The sequence below is a fragment of the Azolla caroliniana genome, unplaced genomic scaffold (assembly GCF_043228905.1).
Source record: "Azolla caroliniana isolate FFs.n. ecotype wild unplaced genomic scaffold, voAzoCaro1.0.p SCAF_10, whole genome shotgun sequence".
In the NCBI taxonomy this organism is placed as follows: domain Eukaryota; kingdom Viridiplantae; phylum Streptophyta; class Polypodiopsida; order Salviniales; family Salviniaceae; genus Azolla; species Azolla caroliniana.
The window spans coordinates 9470654-9487380 of NW_028230445.1; positions in this window are offsets into that span (position 1 = coordinate 9470654).

Here is a 16727-nt window from a genome sequence, read left to right on the forward strand (position 1 = left end):
AAGCCTCCTTTGGCATCTTTGCACCTCGAATGTAGCGCAACATCTGATCGTGCACACAGGATGCAAGGTAGTACAAGACTCTACTTGCCGCTTGCTCCCACGTTGGAAAATCCTTGTATGTCGGCTTTAGTGCTACTTCATTTTCTCCATGGATGTAACTCCAATAGCCATGCCCGAGCAGGTATTGGTGCATCTTGTACTCCCAAGATGTGTAGTTGCTTCTGCCCAACTTCTCTTTCGGAAGAGCACCACTCATACCTCTTTCCATTTTCTTTGTGTCAGTACTTGTTCGGGGATTAGGGTTTGTATGTGTTGAACACTTGTAGGCAACAGAGGATTCTCAACCCTCGGGCTCTTATACCATGTAAAGATTAAGGTGCAGAAGTTAGACCAAACTCAACTAGCTCAACCGGACATTGTTGAGCGGGCAAGCTCAATCGAATCTGTATCGGCTGAATAATCCAGAGCCGGATCGATATTCGGAACGGAGAACCGGATCGGTGTCCGGAACCTAGAGCCGGACCGGAGAACCGGATTATACTCCGGAATTGTGAGAACCGGTAGGGCGTTGGAGACTACGGTCCGAGCGTAGTACGTAGGCATATCCCTTGGAGTTAGTGTAAGTTGCTCGTGTGAGCATTGAAGTACTTGTCACTACTTCTGTCAGTCCTTTTAAGAACTTGAATAGAAAGTGCTATGTAGGACATTTATATGTATAGAGTGTTATTATTTTGAATTGAGTTTACTGTTATGCTCTCTTTGTCTCTCTAGTGTATTCAAGCTTTCCATTAAACCTCTATTATGTGTTCTGTTGTTATCTGGACAAGCCGGTTTTGTCTTAGCTTCCACACATTATCTTTTACATGGTATTAGAGCGCGAAGGTCGAGAATCCTTTGCTACCGACGAGTGACACTTACAAATAAACCCTAACACCCAATAAAGAGCAAGAAAGAGAGAATAGGCTGAGGAATGGCTATCTTGCTCCCGACGGAGAAGCTCCATAGATCCAACTATGCATCTTGGTCGTACAAGATGCACTAGTACCTGCTCGGGCATGGCTACTGGAGTTATGTCGACGGAGGTAACAATACGGCACATAGGGACTTTTCGGCTTGGGAACAATCGAAAAGCAGGGTAATATATTGCTTTGTGTCTAGTGTCGGTGATCAACTGCTCAACCATATCCGGGATGCCAAGATGCCAAAGGAAGCTTGGGGAAACTTGAAAAAGGTGTCCGTCAATAACACCACGGCCTGAAAGCTGCAATTCCGACAGGAGTTGAGCAATGTCGGACAGAAGGACATGTTGGTGGCTGACTACACGGACCGGATCAAAGACATCTGCGATTCACTTTCCTCCATCAACGTGACCGTCGAGGAGTATGAGCTGGTGCAGGTCTGTCTCAGGGGCCTGATGTCGATGTTCAGAGCATTCCGTATTGTGGTATGTACAAGGGAGGATACGACCTCCTTTTTCGACTTACAATCGATGCTCCTTGTAGAGGAGAACCACCCGGGTGCGTCGACGAGCATGTACACCGACAACAAGATGTTGTACATGGAGCAAGAGAGGTCCTGTGGTTGTGGCAGATGAGCGGGATCGGCGCGCAATGCAAGCCGCCGAAATGAGCAGAATCGGAGGCACAAAGATGGTGCCAACAATAATTCTGGACCCTCTAGAAACAGGGGGAGTCAAGGCGGGAGAGCTAGAAACTGGCAAGGAAAGGCCAAAACGGAATGCTGGTATTGTGCCCGGAAGGGCGACAAAGAAAGCGAGTGTTGGAAGAAGAGATATGATTCGGATAAAGCCGGATCAAGCCGGAAAGACGTGGACAGGCGTCATCGATTGCACTTCGTTGGAGGCTCGGAGAGAACCGGATTGGGACCACTCCTAGTAATGAAGCATAAGGGCAACCAGATGGGAGTATCCGAGTCGAAGTCGAAAGAAGTTTGGTATGTGGACTGTGGCACTTCAAACAACATGAAGAACCACAAAGAGTGGTTCTCTTTTCTTGAGAAGCCGGAGAAGACGGGGGTAGTCGAAACTGGGGACGACACCCCACATCCCATCGTGTACATCGGAGATGTCCCTTTGAGGCATGTCGATCAGAAGGAAATCATGAGAAATTTCTTGTATGTACCGATAATAACCAAGAACTTGGTGTCGGTCGGTCAGATCAAAGATCAAGGTATGCAGGTCCGGTTCAGTCACCATGGATGCTTCATCAAGGAGGAAGGCCATATCATCGCGCAAGGGGGCTGGCATGGAAGAATGTTCATCCTCGAAACTAATGATGTTGGCACCGCTATGTTCACAAAAGGGTAAAAGGTCGAGTCGGACATCGACCTGTGGCATAAGCGGATTGGCCACATCAACTTCCAGAAGCTTCAGGAGATGCAGCCGGAACACGTGGTTTCCGGACTGCTGAAGTTCAATGGTCGGAAGGTCAAGTATGTCAAGCCAGCTAGCTTGGGAAACAACATAGGCTTCCGTTCCCCAATGAAAAGAATCAGACACGGAATCAGCTCGATCTCATCCATTCGGATGTGTGGGGACCGACACAAAACGTGAGCATGGGCCGGAGTCGGTATTTTGTCTCCTTCATCGATGACTTCAATTGACACACTATTACCCGTAGGAGTTGTACGGGGTGTTGTCCGTCGGAATAGTAACTGATGGACAAAAGCGTAGGAATAAGAAATTATATAAGAGCATAATGCATGTAATGGTTCACGCAGGAAACGTGAACGGCTAAATAGACCTTGCATATATAAAGGGCAGAAAACCTCTGATGGAGGTGCGTGTAATTTTGGGGAATGTAAAGAAACGCTTGATAATAGAATTCTATCTTCTCTGATTTTCTGTGTATAGCTACGGCTAATTCAGTGTGTGTGTCTTGAATACTAAAGCGTTTGAGGACGTAAGTATAACCCTTGATAGGGATTCGGTTGTAGCCGTCTCCCCTTATACGTTGATAAGTTACAGGGGTTCTTCCCTTACGCATTACACTTAAACACATGTTCGTTGTTCCACACCCACTTTGAGGTCTAGGTCGAAGGATTGACCGCGGACCGTGTTACTAAACAACAACACTTTTGGCACGCTTGGTGATCTGTGTTTTCTCACAGACGAGCAGCAACGAATGGATGTTTAGCCGCAGACGACCCAGAGAACCAACACGACAAGACCGGCCAATAACAAGGTCCGTCACACGCCAGGCAGAAGAACGCGCACGGCAAAAGCCGCGCCTCAGCGACCCCAGTACTACCTGCCGTGAGTGCAAAGAGGATTCTTCGCTCCCCAAATACCTCGACGAGACGCGGGGACCACGCTCACCATAGCCACCCTGTGGTCTTTCCCAACCCGCCATACCTCCCACTATGGCCTTTGCCTACCCCCGCTTTAACGGCGAAACCGACGCCGCAACTCATATTCGCATGTTCCTGAATGTTTGGAATGCGAACCACATGGCGCAGAATGTCGGGGCATTCCGCAATGGAGTGCAATATGCGAATCCACTGCCCAATCTGCCACTCGAAGGCTCACACAGTCGACCAATGCGAGTACAATATGTTAAACAGAGCCACTCCCGCAGTCCGCAACATGGACACACAACGTCAACCACACCGGGCTGAACAAAGGAGGCAAGAAGACTGACCCCGGTATAAGGATCGCAACCCGTGGGAGGATCGGTACAACCGGAATCAACGGAACCACAACGATTCCGAGGAGGACGACCCAGAGGACGCTGATTATCGTGGACATCCGAGTTACGCCAAAGGGGGTCGGCGCTACGAGAATCAACGGCCGACAAACAAACGGGGCGGCTTCAATGGCTATCGGGGTAAGCCACAACAATATAGGGATCACCGGCGTTACGACGAAAGCTCGGGGGATGAGCGGCACCAGGATCAACAACGGGGCCAACAGTAGCCACCGCGTATGTTCCGACAAACGAGACCGGACCGCGAAGAGCAAGTAGCACCAGGGGAGCGGCACACACCACCTGGAGCCGAGAAGGGAGAATCAAGCATCCATTGTTTTATTTGTCAACAACCCGGACATTATGCCACGCAATGCCCAACACGCAAGGGAAAGGGGCCCGCTGTCAATACGATTACGGTGGAGGTGCAACAAATCACGACACGCCAGCAAACAAAAACGGCTAATTGGGTTGCGCAAGACGAGGTACGCCGACAAGCCCAATCGTGGGTGGAAAAAGCAAACGCGACCAATACGGAACGTATGCGGCAGGAGTCCGCGAAGACAATGGAGCGAACAGAGAACGAAAGACCGGGGCCAGACCCCATTTGGCAGGCGCTAGCAGGCTGTGAAATAACATTAACCATGGAAAAACTGCTACAGTGGAAGAACGGGTGACGGGCATACTCGGGGCAAGGGTCGCCACAAACCTGACAGACGTTAGCGATGGACCGCCGGTGGTGGATCATCACAACCCGGTTATTACAGTAATATTGCACGGACAGGAAGTTCCTGGATGCGTAATCGACGGCGGCTCAGGCATCAATGTAATTAGCGCAAAAACTTGCGAGCAGTTAGGCATTTCAGAATGGGAGGCGTGTCCATTCTGGCTCCGCATGGCAGATACCCGCTCAGTGCGACCGTTGGGGTTAATTCGCAAAATAGGCATCATCGTGGGTGGACACCGCTTCGACATCTCGGTGGTCATCCTCGCTTTGGACGTCCCAAGAGCGTACCCGGTGCTTCTGGACAGACCATGGCTTCGGACAACAAATATTAAGCAGAGCTGGCAACACAAGTGTATCAGTTTTCGGCATGGACGCACCAAGGTTCGCGTACCGACGGAAGGCAGCACGCCGCAACCTAAGGGTATAACACCGTTATACGCGGAGGACATAAATATGTTGGCCGGGGTAGAGGATGCAGAATTGGAGGCATACCTCGACGAACACCCTCAGATTATTCCGCTGTTCGAAATAGATGTCATCGCAACCGCGGCAGAATATGCCACGACCACTATTCCCCACGACGTGCCTTACACACCAAACGCAGAGTCCATATTAGAACTCAGCAGAGCACAAGCGGCGTTCGAAAGGGAAATGGAGATTTCATGACGAGTCACCGCTTCCACCCTCGAAGAAGTAAATGTGGGTACGGAATCGGAGCCCCGGTTCCTCTCCATCGCAAAGGAATTAAGGCCGGACCAGAGAGTCACGATGATCGCACTACTCACGGAATATAAAGATGTGTTTTCTTGGGCTCACGAGGACATGAAGGGGTTAGATCCCAAGTTCTATCAGCATAAGATCAATTTAGCAACTGACACAAAATCCGTCTAGCAGCGCCGCTACCGCATGAACCCCAATTACGCGACCCGCGTGAAAGAAGAAATTGACAAGCTCCTGAAGGCGGGGTTCATACGACCAGTTAAACAAGCGACATGGCTAAGCCCGATAGTGGTCGTCCCAAAGAAAAATGGCAAAATACGGGTATGCGTAGATTACCGAAAATTAAACGCCGTAACCATTACGGACACATTTCCCTTACCCTTCACTGATAGCGTGCTGGACGCCATCGCAGGCCATGAGATGTACAAATTCTTAGATGGCTTCAGTGGCTATAACCAGGTATGCATGCATTTCGAGGACCAGGAGAAGACGACGTTTGTCACGGACTGGGGAGTATATGTGGCAGTCGTCATGATGTTCGGGCTAAAGACAGCGCCGACAACATTTCAACGAATGATTACGGAGATCTTTGGGGAATACATTCCGGCGTTCATGCAAGTTTTTCTAGACGACTTTGCGGTATATGGGAAAACAATAGACCATTTTACGCACTTACGACTGTGCCTGGAACGATGCCGCACCGCACGCTTAAGCCTGAATCCCGCGAAATGTGCCTTCGGCGTGATCAGCGGGACTCTCCTAGGCCACATAAACAGCAAGGAGGGAATAACGGTCGACCCAAACAAGATCTCCGCGATTACGCAAGCCAAAACTCCGACAAACGCCAAATCGCTTAGCCGGTTTTTAGGACAAATACGGCGGCATAGTCGGATGATACGGTATTTGGCGGACTTCGCCACGCCGCTACACGCTGTCGTACATCGAACTCCGTTCCAATGGACTGCAACGGAGGATAAGGCTTATCAGGCACTTAAGATAATGCTCACACAGGCTCCCGTCGTACAACCACCAGTTTGGGCGAAGCCATTCCACGTGTTCGTCGACACCTCAGACATAGCAATAGGAAGTGCACTAATGTAGCTCACCGAAGCAAACTAGTACAGGCCAGTATACTACGCGAGTCGTAAATTGTCAGCAGCAGAGCGTAACTATTCCACAACAGAGCGGGAGGCGCTAGGGATGATCTATAGCATCAATAAATTCCGACACTGTTTATTAGGAAGGAAATTCACGTTCCACGTGGATCATTCGGCACTACTGTATTTGGTGGAGAAACAAGCTCTGACAGGGAAATTGGCGCGGTGGATGCTGTTGCTCCAGGAATTTGATTTCGTAATTTAGCACCGACTAGGGACGCAACACGCAGTGGCGGATTTTTTGAGCTGACTAGAGAATGGAGAAACAGTACAGAAAGACGACGACGATTTTCCAGACGCCGACATCCTGCGAGTAGCGACACTTGCAAAAAAAACGGAATCGACCTTTCCGGACCGGTGGCTTATGGAAATGACGTACTTTTTAACTACAAGACTGCCTCCACCACAATTACGCATGGACGAGAAGAAACGACTAGCCGTCTGAAGCCGTCACTTCTGCCTCGTCGAAGGTGTTTTATATCACAAAGAAAGTGATGGCATTTGGCGACGTGGGGTCCGTTAGGATGAGAAGGAAGTAGTTTTACGGGAGGCACACTGTGGCACGGCAGGAGGCCATTATGCGGGCGACGTGACAACCCGGAAAGTATAGCAGGCGGGCTTATGGTAGCCAACAATGCAGAAGGACGCATCCGAGTATTGTAGAAAGTGTGATTTGTGTCAACGGATGGGTCAGCCCGCGGAGGACGCAAGGATGCCACACCAGCCCGTATTACCGCTAGACCCCTTCCAAAAATGGGGATTGGATTTTGTAGGGCCCTTCACACCAGCAGCGGCTCATACAGGCAATAAATACATATTGGTAGCCACGGATTACTGCACCAAATGGGTAGAAGCAAAGGCACTACGTGAAAATACGGCGGCCGTCACAGCCAGATTCCTTTACGAGCACATATGGTGCCAGTTCGGTTGTTCGATTGAGCTCATCAGTGACCAGGGGAGTCACTTTCTCAATACGGTGGTTCGGGAACTAACATATCATTACGCCATAGTCCATAAGAACAGCACGCCATATTATCCGCAGGCGAATGGATTAGCAGAATCCACCAACAAGACATTACAGACCATTTTGAAGAAAACTGTCAATGAAAATAGAACGGACTGGGATACCAAACTACAGAGTGCGTTATGGGCGTACAGAACTAGCTACAAAACAAGCATACAGTCAACACCGTTCCGACTAGCGTTTGGACTAGAGACTGTGATGCCGGTCGAATTTCAGGTAGCTAGTTTGCGCATTCAGGTACGGAACCGATTATCAGAAGCCAAGTCGGAGGAGGTACAGCTCTACTAGCTCCTCGAACTAGGGGAAAAACGCATCCACAGCATGGTTGTGTTGGAACAGGAACATCGACGGCGTAAAGCGTTTGTGGATCGACATCGGAATGCAAGGGAAAAGGAGTTCGCCGTGGGCCGAGCGGTGCTAGTTTTTCAAACGCGCATGGGCCATATGCCGGGGAAGTTACGTTTCCGCTGGACCGGCCCATACTGGATAATTGGAGTGGAACAAGGCACATTCCAACTAGGAACGCTGGCTGGAGAAGTAGTACGGCAAAAGGTGAATGGGTTTCGGCTCAAACCTTACCTGGGCCCTACGCCACCTAACCCATTCACCTCCGAACAGGACAGAGCCGGAGAACTCGCAGCGTAAAGTGGGCAGCCCCACTTGTACTATAATGTAAAAATAGGTTGTAAATAACCGTTATGAAAAAAAAAAGAAAAAAAAGAGAGGAGAAGATAGCGATTATTAAAACGACTAAAGGCATGCACAAACTCCTAGTTCAAGAACACGCGGCACCACGATGGCTCACCGCCCAACGAACCCTAAGCCACAAAAAGAAGGAAACAGAAGATTTTCTACACAAAGCAGAAACCCATCTCCTAGCTATCATCGCCCCCATCACTCCTCTCCCTCACCTTCTCCCCCATCCTATCTCAGAGCTCCAACTCACCACAACCAACCGTCTCCTCCCCATGAACATACTCTGGCGATGCCGATCTTCATCTCTACTACCCTATGCCGATGGCTCGTGGAGAAACGCCTGGATGGTTACATCCGGGTCGCAGAAGCACCTCCGCACCCGGATGCCATGGACATCTCCAGGAAGCTTAACATCGACACGGTCACCAACTCTTCCATCCGAAAGAAGTTGGACCTATCCTCACTAGGTGAAAGACATTTCGAAATACCTCCTACAGAGGTGCTGCAATGGTATTTTGGGCCATATTACTCCTCCGCCAAGGCCTATAGAACAAAACAAATTCCGGATCCCTTCTTCTGTGAAGTTGCCAAGTTCCTGCTAGAAGTCGGCTGTGTACATGTCAACACATATGGGATGCCTAAGCAGAAGGCGGGCATCATTATCGATACCTTTGAAGGGCGTGCCGTCGACTGGGGGGTCATCACAGGGCCAACGTTAAGGGAAGGCTTGCATGCATACCAAGCAGGCAAAAAGCTCAGGCCGATCATCCAACAATACCTTACGGTACTATTTCCACCTTGAGGCCTGCCAGCACCGCAGCCCAGCCAACCCACGGCCCCGCCCCGATTCGCGAAACGCAGGTTAGCGGAGTTATCAGCCCCAGAGTGGGAAGAGGAACCCCAACCGGCCCAGTCAGACCCAAGGACAACACCTCCTACTGACCAGCCGGACACACGGACAACATAGGAGGTACAACCGAGACGTTCCGTGGAAGTAGCCCTAGAACCAGACACCGAAACACGGCAGGAAAGTCCCAGACCAAAACAACGCAGATTGGACAGGAAAGATAGGCGGGGGTTGGTAAAAAACGCCCCCACGGCAACAGAGACACCAACCGAAGGCGAAGGCTCCGCAGCAGCAAAACCCAATACCACCTTCGAAATCATCCGGGAGCCACGGCCCATTATTACGACCCAGTCCCAACGAGGGAAAGCCGTATTGACGGCGGAAAGCGAGGTTTTGGCATATCCGGATATCCCAGATACGGCCCACGAGTTCAACGCCCTCTTGCAGTTCGGTACTTCTTTTGAGCTCATGGAGTTCCTGGCAACGCAACAGGTCAAAGCCACCCAACGAATGGCCGAAGAGTATGCGGAACGCCAGATGATCAAGCGCGCCCTAACACAAACAACGGACAGTGACGATGAGGACCGGCTAGCCAGGGTCGGCAGACAGAGGAACGCCGAGGTACGACGAGTGGGGATGGAGATACCGCCCTTAAACATGGCCCTCGTCGAAGTCCATCGGGAACTGGCAAAGGTCAGCACGGGCGCCAAGGAGATGGCCATAAAAAATAAGAATGTCTAGAAGAAGGTTAAACTGACCCAAGCCGAACTGCAAAAAGCCAACACACACATCGCGAAGTTGGAAGCTCACGCGACTACGGCACAACATGCAACCCCACCACCGAACCAAGTCATCGACGCTCTAAAAGAAGAAATAGAGGCTTAAACCGCCATCGCCTCAAAAGCAAAAAGGGTCGTGCAACTAGTGGAATTAGAAATTGAACGCCTTCGAGCAGAACTACGCCAATCCTCAGACAGAGTAAAGGAGATACGGGCTAACGGACGGAAGGCAGTAAAAACCCTTGAAGAGAAACTTGCTACGGAGGTAGCTCAGCACATCCGGATAAAAGACGACAACGCACAATTATGAGAGGACCCGAAGAAATCGGAGGCGGCAATAGCAGGACTCCGGGCCTTATTAGAAAAAAAGGTGTGGTTCGATGAGCAGTTGGTGGTCGAACAAGACAGAAGGCATCAGCTCGAAATCCGCCTAAACAATGAAATGGGGAAATTAGAGGAACAACATGCAAAGGAATCCCAGTTGTGGGCGGGCCTGAAGGCCACGTATGAGGAAACGGCAGCGGTTAAACAGTAGGAAATCGCAAATCTCCAATAGTCAATGGAAGACGCACGCAACCGTTGCCAGGCCATCACAGATAACGTGTGGATCCTTCTTCAAATAAATCAGGAGAGGTTCACAACGCAATTGAAAACGGTGCTGGACAAAGGATGGATGGCGTGGGCAACCCAAGCAGTGGAATTGCACGCGTATCGTGCGGACTGGGAGAACCGGCGAAAAGACGGTCAAGGTTTCTATAAACTAAATGAGGAGAGCATTGCGGCCGTATGGGAGGACCTAGTGCAAGACTATCGTGCGCTGGCAGACCAACACTCCGAAGTGCTCACACAGCTCTTAGATGATTTTGGTGAAAGTCAGGAGGAGCTATTTAACCAGATCACACAAGCCGGCAACACGCGCACAAACGAGGAATCCAACGCGAAGCCAATTCCGGGCACAACCGAAGAAGAGGTACCTCAGGCCCGATCACCAAAGGTGACAACGATGGAGAATAGCGGGGACCAACTAGTGGAATTCCCCACAGGACCAGACAGCGAAACCACTACACAACAAGAGGTCCAGCCGCACGAGCCCACACTATCATTAGACCACGCGGAGAACGGTGCGGACCAGGCGGAATCTCTGCCCCACTCCCATGAACATACAAAAACGGCCGACACCACGGAGGACGTAATAATGGAGGTAGAGCCGCAGCCGCTTGCAAGCACGACAATGGCGGAGCCCAACCCACTAACTCAAGAAGAGCCCATCGTACCCGGACCACCCAGACACGGCGACAATGACTTCGGGAGAAACCAGCCCGATCAAACAGAGGAGCCACACCACGATGCACCTACGGGCCCTACATCACCTCCGGACGAGGACACCACAGCAGAGCCGAACATCCGGGCCATTTTGGAAGAGTATTAACGGGATGCATCCGACGTGCCAGGGCACTGTCCCACAGGCGTGCCAAGTGTTGTCCGCCGGAATAGTAACCGACGGACAAAAGCGTAGGAATAAGAAATTATATAAGAGCATAACGCATGTAACGGTTCACGCAGGAAGCGTGAACGGCTAAATAGACCCTGCATATATAAAGGGCAGAAAACCTCTGATGGAGGTGCGTGTAATTTTGGGGAATGTAAAGAAACGCCTGATAATAGAATTCTATCTTCTCTGATTTTCTGTGTATAGCTACGACTAATTCAGTGTGTGTGTCTTGAATACTTAAGCGTTTGAGTACGTAAGTATAACCCTTGATAGGGATTCGGTTGTAGCCGTCTCCCCTTATACGCTGATAGGTTACAGGGGTTCTTCCCTTACGCATTACACTTAAACACATGTTCGTTGTTCCACACCCACTTTGAGGTCTAGGTCGAAGGACTGACCGCGGACCATGTTCCTAAACGGCAACACGGGGCGGTATAAGGATAAAACACGTTAAAGGGGTTGTTCGGTATGTGTAATGTATATGAGTGTGAGGATGAGTATGTGTAAGCACATGCACAATTATGTGCATGTGACAAGAATGTAACGGTCTCTTTTTGTAACGCACATATTATTTACCGTTACATTATGTATTATAAAAACCCCTTATGGCGGCACATAAGGAATATAGCTGTAAAAAGTAGCGTGCGGAAGCAAGTATAAAGATAGAACAGAAGGGAGAACACTCAGGTTTAATGGAGAGCTTAAGCTTACACGGTATACGTGGGAGAGACAGAGAGAGTGAGAGAGAAGACTCAAAAACTATATTCAATAATAATACTTAGTCTGTACATAAGACGTGCTCAGTGAACACTTTTATACAAGTCCTAGAAGGACTGACCGAAGTACTGACAGTACTTCAATGCTCATCAAGAGCTCCTACACTAACTCCCAAATATATTCCTCACGGAATATCTTTCCTAACGACCTCCCGATTTACGCACTCGGCCTAACCGATCGGTCCCAACCGATCCGGTCCTCGGCTTCTTCAGCCGATCCGGCCGATGTTGAGCTTGTCTCTCAACACTCCCCCTCAAGCTCAACTTGAGGCTCTTCGGGATCTTCACAGCACCGTTTCCTCCTGGCTTCTCGCCTCGCTCGCGCTCCTCGACCTGTTCGACTCCGCGCGCTTCGACCCTTCCGGTCGGCTTGTCTGCTCATGCGGCCCTTATCAGCTCTTCTGTTGTTGCGGTGTTGACGCTTCTCCTGCTGCCTTTTTTTCCGCTTGGGCCTCGGTTGATTCAGCGTGTCTGAATCAAACATCTGAACCGACTCGGCTACCTCCGATCGGTCTTCGCTCTCGTCCGAGTTGGCTATCTCCAACTCGTCTTCGGTCTTCTCGCCCTCGATGGCGTTATCCTCCTTATGCGTGGTTGGCTTCGGCTCTCTCCTTTGGTTGCTCCCCTTCTGTCCGCTTCCGAACTTTTCCGCGGGTCCGCCCTCGGCTTCTTTAGCCGATCTGATGTCGAACTTGTCAATCGACTCGGTGTCGCGGTGTCTGTTCCTTTCCTGCTGCCTTGCTTGGTCGTTCGGGACTGTTCTCCCCCTCAAGTTCAGCACGTCAAGGTGACGCAATCCGAGCGCACCTGAGAATTGCCGCAACTTGTCTAAACCAAGAGGCTTGGTGAAGATGTCGGCAGTCTGCCGATCCGTCGGCACGCATTGAAGTTCGACTTCACCGGAAAGGACACGCTCACGGACGAAATGGTAATGCACCTCAATGTGCTTGGTCCGTGCGTGGAATACGGGGTTCTTCGCAAGTTGGATGCTGCTGAGGTTGTCACAGTAGATCGTCGTCGGATCTGACACCTCCTCTCGCAGGTCCTTAAGTAGCCGCTTCAACCATATGGCTTCGCATGTCGCAACAGTTGCTCCTCGGTACTCAGCTTCGGTGCTCAACAGTGCAACTGTTGGCTGCTTCTTACTGCTCCACGCGATCGCGGCACTCCCGAGGGAGAACACGTATCCGGACGTGGATCGGCGATCGGCGGCGTTGCCAACCCAATCAGCATCGGCGTAGCCGACTAACTGCATGGCTGCACCGGTCCGATATAGCAGTCCCCGGTCCTTAGTGCTACTGACATACTGAAGTATGCATTGCGCACACTGAAGGTGCTCCTCGGTAGGTCGCGCCATGAACTGACTGATCACTCCGACCGGATAACTGAGGTCAGGTCGGGTGATGGTCAAGTATATGAGGCTTCCGACAATTTTTCGGAACCTCGTCGGGTCGCATACCTTTCCCGTATCAGGACAAAGCTTGATGGTTCTGTCCAGAGGAGTCGAGACAGACTTACAGTCGGCCATCCCGAGTTTGAAGAGCATACCCAGCACGTAATGACGTTGGCTGATCAATATGCCTTCGGGGGTACGGATCACTTCGATCCCGAGAAAGTAATGAAGGTCCCCCAGATCCTTCATGTCGAACGATGCCGCAAGCTGGAGCTTCACGCGGTCGATTTCACCTAGGTCGGCGCCAGTGATGACCAAGTCATCGACATATAGTAGAATACTAACCGGTCTGAGTCGACCTTTCCGGATGAACATGGAAGAGTCCGATTTTGACGTGACGAAGCCCATCCGACGCAGTTGTTGCGTGATCTTCGCGTTCCAGGCACACGGGGCTTGCTTCAGTCCGTAAAGGGACTTCTTCAGTCGGCATACTGCCGAGGAGTTCGTTCCGGAGTGAAAACCGGGCGGCTGTACCATGTACACCTGTTCCTCAAGGTCACCTTGCAGGAACACATTCTTGACATCCATCTGATGTAAGTGTCACCCCTTCACCGCAGCTACTGCGAGCAAAACACGGACGGTCGTCATCTTCGCGACCGGCGCAAACGTCTCATCGTAGTCGATGCCGTGTTTCTGCGCGTAGCCCTTTGCCACTAGCCGAGCCTTGTACCGGTTGACCGAGCCATCGGTGTTGTACTTGACCTTGTACACCCACCTACACCCGATCGGTTTTACCCCTCTTGGTACGTCAACCAGGTCCTAGGTCTCGTTCTTCGCCAATGCGTGCATCTCTTCCTCCATCACGGCACGCCAATTCGCGTCTTTAGCCGCTTCTGCGTAGGTCTCTGGCTCACGCACTTCCGCTACACGGGTCATGTATGCATAATGATGCGCCATGTACTCGTTGTATCCGAACCGCAAAACAGGATTCTTCTGGCGGGTAGATCGGCGTAATCTCACATTAGCCAATGTCGAGGCCTTCTCGGTCGACACGGTCTTTATCTTTAAAGACCCGTCACCGGTTCCCTCGGAGTCGGACTCGCGTCAATCTGACTCATTCCTTTCCGTCTCCTCGGCTTCCTGCGCGGGGAATGCACGGCCGAGTCTCCACTACTCGCCGGCTCTTCATCGGACTGGTCGTACCGACTCAGTCGTCCAATCGGTCCACTTAACCGGAGTGAAATCGGACTCTCTTCGCGGGTCTCAATTTCGGGCTCATCCGGAGGCATCTTGGCCTCACTGACCTCATCGCCAGAGCTCGTATTGGAGTCAGGGTTTCGAGTCGAGGGCAGGTACCAGGACGTGGACTCGTCAAACACAACGTCGCGGCTGACACGCGCTTGTTTGGTGCGAGGGTTATAGCACTTATAACCCTTTTGCTCGTCTGAGTAACTGACCAAGATGCATTTCTCGGCCTTTGCGTCCAGCTTCCTCCTTTTCTCCTTCGGTATATGCACATACGCAATGCTACCGAACACCCTCAAGTGTCGCAAGTTCGGCTTCGTTCCGAAATATAGTTCGTGCGCCGACACTTTGTCTCCAATCCGGTTCTGGATGTATACCGCGGTCCTTACCACCTCGGCCCAATAGAACTTGGGCAAGCTCTTCTCCTCCAGCATTGCCCGTGCCACTTCCACAACTAACCGATTCTTCCTCTCGGCCACGCCGTTCTGCTCTGGCGTGTATCTACAACTGAATTCGCGCCGAATTCCCATTTGTTGTAGATAACCGTTGAATTGACCGGAAAAGTACTCTTTCTCGCCATCCGACCGCAGGCACTTGATCTTTCGTCCTGTTTCGGCTTCCACGAACCCTTTGAGGTCCCGGAAATAGTCGAAGACTTCGCTCTTCCTCTCAATGAGGTAGATCCACGTGTGCCGCGTGTGGTCGTCGATGAAGGAGACGAAATATCGGCTCCCGCCAAGACTAACGTTTTGTGTCGGCCCCCATACATCGGAGTGTATAAGGTCGAGCTTGTTCCGGCTCCGATTTCGCTCGTTGGGGAAAGGAAGTCAGTGTTGCTTCCCGAGCTGGCAAGCTTCACAAATTTGTGCCTTTCGGCCACTAAATTTGGGCAATCCGAACACTACCTGTTTCGATTGCAGATCTTGAAGCCGCTGGTGGTTGACGTGGCCTATCCACTTGTGCCACAAGTCGATGTCCGACTCGGATTTTTGTCCCTTCGCGAACATTGCAATGCCGCCGTCAGTGGAGTCGAGGATGAACATCCTCCCATCTCTGCGCCCTTGCGCAATCACACGGCCTTCTTCCTCAATGAAGCACCCGAGGTGTGTAAACCGAACCTCCATCCCTTGGTCAACGATCTGTCCGACCGAGACCAAGTTTTTCGTGATTGTCGGAACGTGCAACACGTTCATGAGTTTCCCTTTCTGCCCGACATGGCTAAGGGGAACTTCTCCGACATTCGCGATCGGATGCGGAGTGTCGTCTCCAGTTGCGACTACTCCAGGTTGTATCGGATTTTCAAGGTATGAGAACCACTCCTTATGGCTCGTCATGTGGTTTGACGCGTCGGAGTCTACGTACCACACCTCGTCCGATCTCGGGGTGGTCTGTTTCATTGAGTTTGCTTCGTGTCTCGTCACAAAGGCAGTCCCTTCTCCGGCTCTCCCGGAGTCTTCGGCGTAGTGCGATCGCTGCCGATTTCCCTTGTCGGTATGTCTGGAGCCGTTCCCGGAACCAGTTCTCTCCGAATCGGCGCGCTTCTTCCAGCACTCACTTTCCCTGTGGCCTTTCTTGCCACAGTACCAGCACTCCGCGATGGACTTCCCTTGCCGGTTCTCATCGCTTCGGCTCCCCCTGTTTCCGAAGGGTTCGGAGTTGCTGTCGGCATCACTTCAGTGCCTTCTTCCTTGATCTCGTCGGCCGCCTCCATTGCGCGCCGACTCGCCTCATCCTCCACGTCCACGAGGCCTATCTCCCTCCGTGTACAACATTCTGTTGTCGGTGTGCATGCTTGTAGACGCACTCGCGTGGTTCTCCTCTACCAGGAGCATCGACTGTAAGTCGAAAAAGGACGGCGTATTCTCCCGGGTACACACAGCCGTTCGGAACGCTCCGAACTTCGACGCCAAACCTCCGAGACAGATCTGGACCATCTCGCTCTCCTCGATGTTCACCTCTATGGAGGCGAGGGAGTTGCAGATATCCTTGATCTTCGAGGTATAGTCCGCCACCGACAAGTCGCGTTGTCGTAGGTTGCTCAACTCCTGTCGGAGCTGAAGCTTCCTGGTTGTGGTGCTCGTGGCGAAAATCTTCTTCAGATTTTCCCACGCACCCTTCGGCGTCTTTGCATCCCGAACATAGCTCAATAGCTGTTCGCCCACACACG